The 10136-nt window shown below is 51.2% G+C and overlaps 1 protein-coding gene across 1 annotated transcript in view; it reads left to right on the forward strand.

Annotated features, from left to right (window-relative positions):
* The window catches only part of Ggt1 (gamma-glutamyltransferase 1), a 37161-nt gene that overhangs the window by 4385 nt on the left and 22640 nt on the right, over window positions 1-10136 (forward strand). Inside the window, exons 2-3 of the mRNA XM_034524533.2 lie at window positions 1131-1202; window positions 4085-4175. The gene's annotated coding sequence lies outside the window, so the exon portion shown is untranslated. The remainder of the gene's footprint in view (window positions 1-1130; window positions 1203-4084; window positions 4176-10136) is intronic.

Here is a 10136-nt window from a genome sequence, read left to right on the forward strand (position 1 = left end):
AGAGATGAACAGGCTAAGGCCAGCTCTGGGCAGCCTGTCACCAGGGCCCGCGTGTATGTTCCTGGTTCTACAGTGTCCCTGGCTTCTCTGAAGAGCATCTAGCTCCTGTGGGGTTTCCTCAGCAGATCCTGTTGGAAGCCTGCTGCTCAATGCAGCTAGCCGTGGTCCCAGTTTCTCATATTACAGGGGAGGGGGCTCTGCCCTCTAGACTCCCACCCCGACTCCTAATTAAGGAACATGTGCCCAGCCTGAGTCTGGGATGCCCCGCTGAGCAAGTGTGCAAGCCTAGTTGAAGCATGTGAGGGTAGACCCATCCCAGGACATTCAGTGAGGGATGCCCGCCAAGATCCTTCCTTTGGGTCAAGCAATGCTTGACCAGAAACTGAAGGTGGAGGTGAGAGACTGAACACCAAGCTTTGTGATCCTCTGGACTGAGACCCTTAGACAAGGCAAAAGTCACCAGACTGTGTAGTTACTTGGACCAATCACTGATACACCCTAACCACTTGTGGTCTGATTCCTGGACCTCCTTTCCCCACTCCCATACCCACCCCTGGCCCCCAGCAGCCTCCCATCCCCTCCTCTGCAGCAGTATTGTCCTAGGGCCGGCCACCTTGGCACGACAGGTTTCCTCCCTGGCAAACCTGCACGACTACCCAGCCTGCCCTCCGCCAGGGCCAAGGCTGTTACTGACTTGACAGTGAGTGAAAGCCAGAGATTTGAGCTTCTGTCCAAGTATCCCAGGACCTCCTCAGATCCCTTGTCCAGAGCTGGGAGCCAGGTAAGCCCTCTTCCTCTCTGCACCCTGAGGGCCGGAGACAGACATGGATTCCTTCCAGGTCCTGACCATGTTGTTTCCGGAGGCTAAGCCAGGGTGAGGCATCATACCTTGGAGTGTGAGAAGAGGAAGGTGGGAGCCAAGGGGGAGGAGAAAGAAGGGAAGGAGGAAAGGCTGAGCACCAAGCTAGAGAGAAAGGAGCAGGGCTGTGGCACTGGTGTCATATAATGCCTAGAACTTAGTCCTGTTGCTGGTAGAGAACTGTCCCCACACCCGACTCATCCCTCTGTGACCCCCTCCCTGGCCGAGAAATTCCTAGAGGACTTTTTTTTTTTTTTTTTTTTTTTTTCAGGAAAAGAGCAAGTGTGATATCTGGACCCAGATCCCTGGGCAAGCCTTCGTTAGCCTGCTTCCCGGTGCCTAGGTGAGTTGGCTCTTGGACAGTTTCTGGCTTAACTTGACTTGGACCAGAACCCCCATAGACTGAGCTGTCCCCTCTGGAGTGGGGTTATCATTCCACCTCACTGGTCTCCCAAGTATACTGAACTAAAGACTGCTGGCCCTTCTCCCGGGAGCTGTCCTGGGCAGCAAGGTTTGCCGGCAAATCCCATGGTGAGGCAGAGATCAGATGCTGTCTTCTCAATCTCTAGAAATAATGTTGGGCGTAGAGGGTTGACCTGGGTCCTTCATGGCAGCCTTGTCACCCTTAGTTAAACCCACAGGGGGTATAGAAATGGAAGGCAGGGAGTATGAGAGGGTGTCCTCAGACTCCACGCCTTAATGGGGACATATGAGGCCCCAAGTGGAAACTGCCTGTGGATAAGGGTTCTAAGTTATTGGCAGCAGTTACACCTTGGCTGTTCCAAGTTCTTCACTGCTCATGTGGTAACTCCCCGGGAGTGGACAGGAAGCCAGGATATGAGTGACTAGCAAGAATGGTGGAAGGCTATATACAGAAGGGTATGGAACTGAACCAACCCCACCATTGGTCTCTTTCTCCATTCACCCGATCAGAAAGCCCAAACTAACTCAAGGCTGTTATCTCGGCCAGTAACCAGGTGATCTCCAACTTCCTGGTAATGGCGACCAAGGACACAATCTCTGTTGTCTGGTGTTCCTTGTTGGTTTATTTGTTTGTTTGGGATAGTCTCCCATACTGGTCTCAATTATGTAGCTGATAATGCCCTTGAACACCTGATCTTCCTCTGTCTACCTCCAGAGTCCTGAGATTACAGATTTGAACCACCACACCCTGCCACAGAATGCTCCTTCACTGGAAGGAGGCAGATAGATCCTCAGGCGAGACAGTTTTCCTGAGCTTACTCTGTCGGGAAATGGGTCTTCTGCCTTCAGGAGTTTCCACAGAAGGAAAGGAGGCAAGAGATGAGGATTTCAATCCCCTGGGTTGCTTTTTGCTGAGTGTGTAGCCATAGACGAAGTAGGGTCCTGTGGTGTCTCAAGTTCAATGGCCTAAAACAGCAAGTTCTGGTTATTGGAAGCCTGGAATCCAACATAAGCAGAGCCATGCTCCTCGCCGCCCCCAAGACTATGGGGCCGGATCCTTCCTTGCCTCCTCTCCTTCTGAGCTTTCTGGCAATCCTCGAGGCTGTTTGGCTTGTACTTGTGTCCCGCTGACCTCAGCTTCCAACTCCACACAGCTGCCTTCCCGGTGCGACTGCCCAAATGGCCATCTTGTAAGACCACTAATTACTGCATTTAGGGCCTACCCTGATCCAGTATGATCTCATCTGAACTAATTATCTTGCGAAGACACTGTTTCTAAATAAGGTCACGCTCTGAGCTCCCTAGTGGGCATGAGCTTGGTGGAAGGGAAAAACGAGACATCACAGAAGCCTCCGAAACCCTCGGTTTCCTTGTCTATAAAGTGGCAAAGGCGTTATAGGATTAGAGACTGGCATAGCGCTGGGTTGCATAAGTGTGCCTTTATTTATTATTTATCTATCTATTTATTTATTTTTACGTAATTAATCTTTCTGGCTTTCTAGTGAGCCTACCCATCCACCCGTCGGCATCAATCCATTCAGGAATGATTACTGGGCGCCGTGCATGCTGCCCAGACTTTGGTAGTAAGAGTGACAGACAGCTTTGCGCTCAGAGTTGGGAGCAGAGAGGGGTTTAGGGAGGCGTCATAAGTTAGCAGAGTCTGAAGAAAGACTACTTTAGGCCAAGGTAGTTAGCCTGTAAAATGTCCTGGCAGGAGCACCGAGGGCAGAGAGAGGGCAGGGCAGGCAACAGCAAGGCAAGAATTTTCTCTGCAGGGAAAAGGGGGCCTTTGAAGGGTTTTCCAGCGGGAGAGGAAAGTTCCGATTTACAGGTCGAGCATTGGAGTTCCATTAAGGTAGCAGCAGCCTTACAAACCATGGGCGTCGCCAGATGATAGGAGTGGTGGGGGAGGGTGCAAGGTGTGGTTTGGAGGAGGTCATAGATAACACCAAGTGGAAGGGACCAGTGAAGAGGTAGGGGTGGCTTCTGAGGGGCTGGACTCTGGCTTCTGTGGCCTGGTAGAGGTCCGAGGAGGGTGGTTGCTCAGCTCAGGTTGGGGCTTGTTGACCTTGGGCATCTGACACAGCCGGTGGCTCAGACTTGGACTCTATGTACAATGTAATATAGTTCAGCATCCAAGATGTAAAGAGGCAGAGAAACTGCACACACACACACACACACACACACACACACACACACACACACACACACAAAGGAAGGGAGCCCTGGGTAAGCTGAGTATGGTGAGTGCATAGGGAAATTGTTGGGCCGGTTGGGTACCAATTAAGTCGAAAGGAGGCTGTGGGTAGACAGGTGTGCTTGCTTGCCTTGTGGTCCAGGAAGTGAGACCGAAGTGAGCTTGTTGGCTTTCCTGTGGCGTGTTGATGGTGGGGGTGGGGAGTCGGGGAGACCAGGACTCCAGTAAGACAGGGCTTTCCTCCCAGGGGCTGGAGATTCCAGACAGCACAGATAATTACCAGGTGATACAATAAATGCCACCTGAGCAGGGAGGGCAGGAAGGGATCACTTTGGGTCTTGGCTCTGACTTGATCATCAGACCGAAGTGACTTCAGAGCTGGGAGTCAAAGCCAGGCCAACACTGAGGCTTTGACGAGCTCCGGGGCCTCCTGAAGTCTGTCTGTCTGTCTCATTCAGTCCTCTAGTCCAGGGCCAGAAAGGGAAAGGCTTCCCAGGTCCCCATAGCAGCTCTCAGGGAAGTCAGGTATGAAACCAGGAGCTATAAGGCCCGTATATCTGTGGTTCCTCTACCATTGAATTCTGGAGTTGGGCTTCATCCACCAGGTTCCAGGCTGGCCCTGCTGCTGAATGCTCCCAAGTATCAACAAGCTGACCATTCTGAAGGACCACACACTTGGCTCCACTCACACCAAAGGTGAGTGCTGGGACTGGCGGGGGGGTGGGGGGTGTGCGGGGGTGGGGGTGAGGGGGGGTGGGGGGTGGGGCTCAGTACCAAAAAGCCGGGCTTGGGGGTGGGGAGGGGACTTGAAGGAGCACAGAAAATCTGACCTTGCTATGGTGTGGTCATTCAGAGCTTAACTTCCTCAACCTCGTTGGGAAACAGGGGCCAATTTGTGGATTCTTCCATCTGGTCATTGTGGTCTGTGTGTGGTCAAGCACTCTAAGCAAGTGGTCACGAGACACACGGGTGTCCTCTGCATCTCTGCTCTGTGGCCTGGGATGAGTAGAAGGATCTGAGACCAGGCCCACCCAAAAATGAGCTGACTCTTGGAGCTTGTAGAAGGCAATGTGAGAGGCAAGCTGGGACTCGACTCTGGGGGAGAACTTGCCAACTACTTTTTAGAGATGAAGAACTCCCCCAGGGTGGACACTTCTAGGGTGTTAGAAAACCAGAGCGAGGGCTGAGGTCCTGTGATCCTCACGTTAATTAAGTTGTTATGATGTTTGGATTCAAAGTCAGTTTCATTCCACCAGTTTATCGGAGTTGCTGGCTTCCAGGGTGGGGAGGAAGATCCTGTCCCAAGAGAACCCGAGTGTGGGGAGGGGAGGGGAGGGGAGGGGAGGGGAGGGGAGGGGAGGGGAAGGGAGGGGAAGGGAGGGGAAGGGAGGGGAAGGGAGGGGAGGGGAGGGCAGGGGAGGGATCCACCCATCTTGATTACTCTTCTGCTGCTCAGACTATGGACCTCAGCTGTGACGCTTACCCACTAGGGGCTCAAGCTCTGCCCAGAGCTTCCTGACACTCAGGTGAAGTCAGCCTGCGGGACCTGATGGTGCCCCGGGGTCACGGGTATGACTGGAGACTTGCAAAAGAGAGTTTCAGGAAGTGGTTGGCTGAACCCCTCCCCAACCCACAGAGCTGCAACCCCTGGGCATTTGATTTGGTTTCCTGTACTGCCAACAGCAAGTCTTGCTTTTCCAGTACTTGGTTTTCTAAGGTCCGGTGCGGAAAGATAAGCCCTCTGAAACAGGAAGTACCTTGGGGGCCACTGTGAACCCACTTCTCTGTAGGGGAGCTGAAGTAATTTCCCAGCCACCCTCTAAATGTTTTCCTAAGTCTCCAGCCTGGCCAAGGCCCCCCTAGGGCATGGACTGATAGTTCTAGCAAAGAAGTGATTTTAAGAGGAAGGCATGTTGGTGTGCCCCCCCCCCGCCCCCCATCCCAGGCCACCCTGGCAGGCAAAAGCTCCTGCAGGAATAAACACACAGGAGAGCCCCGCTGGGCCAGTGTCCCCACCAACACTCCCTTCTCATGGCTGCCCTCTGCCCAGTTCCCCAGAGCAAACCAAGGAGCAAAGAGGCATCCACAAGGGTCTTAATGAGCAAGCCAGGGTTAATGGGTTACCCAACATGGTGATATATTCACTAGCCTCCCAGGGCTCTCAAAGTCCAGACTGACCAAACTCTCAAGGTCTAGGCTTGTAGGACTTTTCCAGCCCCGACACCTTAAGGGTTCAAGGGTGAGGCCAAGGGAAGTCAGGAGGCCTCCACCACCATCCATCATTGTCTGCAGCTGCCTCTTCAGGAAGTCACCAGTTCCAGCCTCCAAAGCTCACAGGTTTCCTCCTACCTCAGTTTGGTCCCATCTCTAGCTCTGACCCTTTCCTGTGGCTCCCATTGTAACATCTGCCCTCTCTCTAGGCTCCAGCCTCCCTACCCTGGCGAAAGCACTGTTTGTTTTTTATTTCGTGTGTATGGTGTTTCCCTTGTATGTATGCCTGTGGAGTGCTCGTGTGCCCAGTGCCCCTGGAGATCAGAATACAGCATCAGATGTCCTGACAACTGGAATTACAGACAGTTGTGGAGCCACCTTGTGGGTGATGGGAATTGAACCTGGGTCCTCTGGAAGAGCAGCCAGTGTCATTTTTTTTTTCTTTAAAAAAGAGTTATTTTATATTATGTCTGAGTGTTCTATCTGCATGTACACTAGCAGGCCAGAAGAGGGCATCAGAACTCATTACGGATGGTTGTGAGCCACCATGTGGTTGCTGGGAATTGAACTCAGGACCTCTGGAAGAACAGCCCATGCTCTTAACCACTGAGCCGTCTGAGCAGCCAGTATCTCAACCATGAAACCACTTCTCCAGTCCCTGGGATCTTGTTTGTTTATTTGTTCATTTTAAGCCTTTCTTTTTAAAATGTGTTCTATTTTCTTTTTTTTTTTTTTAAGATTTGTTTTATTTATTTTATGAATACACTATAGCTGTTTTCATGCACACCAGAAGAGGGCATCGGATCCCATTACAGATGGTTGTGAGCCACCATGTATGTGGTTGCTGGGAATTGAACTCAGGACCTCTGGAAGAACAGTCAGTGCTCCTAACTCCTGATCCATCTCTCCAGCCTGTGTTCTGTTTTCTTATTTTGGTGCTGGAGAGATGTCTCAGCGCATACTGTTCTTGCAAAGAATTCAAATTCAATTCCCAGCACCTACAACAGGTGGCTCACAACTGCCAGTGACTCCAGTTTCAGAGTACCCTGATGCCCCGCTGACCTCATACACAGACATACACATGTACACATAAATGACAATACAACTATTTAAGTTTTATTTTAGTATTTTTTGTATGTATGTATTTTGCCTGCATGTATGACTGGGTACCACATATGATCAAGTGCCCAAGGATGTCAGAGAATAAAATGGATTACCATCTGGAACTGGAGTTTATAGATGGTTGTGAGCCACCATGTTGGTGCTGGGAGTCGAACCTGGGTCGTCAGAAGAAAAGGTAGTCAGTGCTCTTAACTGCTGAGCCATATCTTCAGCTCCAGCACACACACACACACACACACACACACACACACACACACACACACACACGCTACAGAGTGCATGTGGAAATCAGAGAACAACTTTGAGGAGTCTCCTCTCTTCTTCCACTAGGTGGGTTTGGTGAATCAAGCTCCCATTGTCAAGCAGAAACATCTTACCCACTGAGTCTTTGTGTGAGCCCAGAGAGCACTAAGTTATTTCCAATCAGGTTGGAGGCTTGGGGGAGGGGGGGAGGGGATCGGGAGGGGGGAGAGTTCAGAAGAGATAGAGATAGATGAGGCACATGGAGTGGGGAGGGAGAAGAGGAGGGAGAAGTCTGACAGGCAATGGACTGTGCCTTCCTAAGGGCCTAGAGGCTTGTGAGAGCTCCCTTTGTCCGAAAATGACCCTGTCTCATTCAATGAGAAGTTTCCAGGGCTTAAACAGAGGGGCTTCCACTTCCTCTGCCAAGTGCTCCCTCCCCCAACTCACACAATCTGCCAGTCTGCCCTTATCTTGAAAGTTGAGGAATTAAGGAAGACTCCTACTTCAGGACAGTTAAAATACGTGGAGTAGCAGCCCCTCTCCACTCTGTGGCTCAGATAGTCTAGAGGACCAGCCTCGATCTGACAGTCACTCAGGGGTACAGACTCCTTGGCTCTTGTAGGGTCTCCGAGGTTTTCAGCCATAACCTCTCCTAGGATAGGACATCTGGCTGCACCTTTGCTCTGTATGACCCCGATCTGAACACGGGTGCCTCCTCTTTGAAATACAGCTTCTTTAAGCTCCACTTAGACCCTCAGGGCTCAGGTTCCTTCTCGGGAACTCTCCCGCGCGCGGCTCTGAGTTATCCCGTGCTGTTCCAGATTACAGATGCATCTGGGGATTGGATTCAGAGCCAATCCTCTCTCTACCTGGAGTAGTTTCTGTACCTTTAAAGCCTCCTCCCATCTCTGGCCAGCTAGGGGAGGGAAGGGAGGAGCTGGGTCACTTCTGGCGATGGGGACTTAGTCTTCCGCAAGTGTGGAGCTGAGAGGGAACGCAGCACGTGTCTGGCTGTGGCCCAGCTGCTGTATGACCCAAAGCCCTCCTCACCGGCTCTGAGCTGCTGGACATCGTAGGTGGGGCAACCAGACTTGGGGGCCCCCAAGAATGTGTGGAGACCTGGTTCTGTCCCTCAGATCTGTCCCATGCCATTGCAGAGGCTCTGGTGATCCTCTCAGAGTCTCCGAGTAGCCACCTGCGCAGCAGAAGTGCACCATCCTCCAGGATAACGGGGCGGCAGGCTCCTGTGCCCTGGTCTCCCTGGGTTCACACAGGTAGGCAGAGCCCTATTTCTTACCAGACAGTCGGGCTTGAGGAAGCCTGTCCAGGCTCCCCTCTTTCTCTCTGACCCAGGTGTGAGGTTAGGGGCTCAGAGTGGAGTCACCGGACTGCTCAAAAGAAGTTTGGGTCCTGGTTCTTGGGGAAGTAGATTTGAGATTAAGAGTGAAGCAGCCCGAGACCCAAGAGGCTATAAACCCCCCTGGCAGGAGTGATGGTCAGCTATCCGATCCGGAGGTGCTGTTGTGCCCTCCAGCCATGCCTGCCCCCTCAGCAGGGCTTGGGGTGGGGGTGGGGCAGAGACCTTTGTGGTGAGTCATTACCCAGCTCCTGGAGGCTCTGTCTCCTCGAGGTCTTTGAGCCTAGGCACTTTCATCTCCCTCTAGGTCTTTGAGCCTAGGCACTTTCATCTCTCTCGTCCATCAAGCTCCCCTGGCAAACAGTGCTTTTCATTAAAAGCACTCTCACTGGAAAAGAAGGGTATAGGTGTGTGTGTAAAAGGGTATATAGGTGTGTGTAAGGTTATAGGTGTGTATGTGTAAACGTTATGGGTATGTGTGTAAGGTTATAGGTGTATGTGTAAGAGGGTATAGGTGTGTGTGTAAGGGGGTATAGGTGTGTGTGTGTAAGGGGGTATAGGTATATGTGTGTAAGGGGGTATAGGTATGTGTGTAAAAGGTATAGGTATGTGTAAGAGTTATAGGGGTATGTGTATAAGGGGGTATAGGGGTGTGTGTGTGTGTGTGTGTGTGTGTGTGTGTGTGTGTAAGGGGTATACATGTGTTTGTGAGGGGGTTGTAGGTGTGTTTCCTGATCTTCTGCAGTCCATACCAGTTTTGGGCAGCAAATAAGGCAGATTCCAACTTCAGGTCTGGGTGAAGTAAGTGTCCTATCAGGATACAGACAGGCCTGAGAGGCTGAAGAGATCTGTGTTCTCATACCCAAGTGTCCTTACCAGGATATGGAGTCGGGTGGGATGTCCTGACCCGTGTGTGGTCTGCCAACCTCCCTGGCACACCTGATCTTGGATAATTTGCTTTTTGTCTAAACTTCAGTTTCTTTTGCTTGCTTGCTTGCTTTTCTTTCTTTCTCCCTTCTTTTCTTCCTTCCTTTCTTCCTTCCTCCCTCCCTTCCTTCCTTTCTTTTCTGAGACACCATCTCACTATGTAGCACTGGCTGGCCTTGAACTCACGGAGAACAGCCTGCCTCTGCTCTCTAGTGTGGAGGGTAAAGATTTACACCACCATGCCTAGCCTTAAACTTCATTTCTCGCCAGTGGATGTGTTTTGATTGTGCCCAGTTTGACTCCCGTGGCCCTGGGACTTCATAGCAGCCCACAGCTTTGTGAATCTGTTGAAGGATTAGCAGAAACACTTAGTTCTGGCTGTTGGTCTGTCTGTCTTGTATACCACCCTTCTCCACAGCATCTTGGGAACCTACTTTGCTCAGCCTCAATTCAGCTTGAGTGTATGTGTAATATGTGTATGGGTGTGTATTTGTGTGCATGTGTATGTATGATGTATGTTCATGTGTGCAGTATGTGTGTGTGTAAGGTGTGTGCATGTGCAGAATGGTTGTACATAATGTATGTGTATGGGATGTATGTGTGTGTGCATAGTATACATGTGATGTATTGTGTGTGTGGTAGGTGTATGTGTAAGTGTCTGTGCTGTGCATGTGTGTGTAGTATCTGTATACAATATGATACGTGTGCAGTATGTGTGTGCATGTGTAATGTGTGTCTGGTGTGTGTTTATTTGTGTACAATATGTGTGTGTAGTGTGTGTATGCATGTGTGTTCAG

The sequence above is a fragment of the Arvicanthis niloticus genome, chromosome 20 (genome assembly GCF_011762505.2).
Source record: "Arvicanthis niloticus isolate mArvNil1 chromosome 20, mArvNil1.pat.X, whole genome shotgun sequence".
Lineage (NCBI taxonomy): Eukaryota > Metazoa > Chordata > Mammalia > Rodentia > Muridae > Arvicanthis > Arvicanthis niloticus.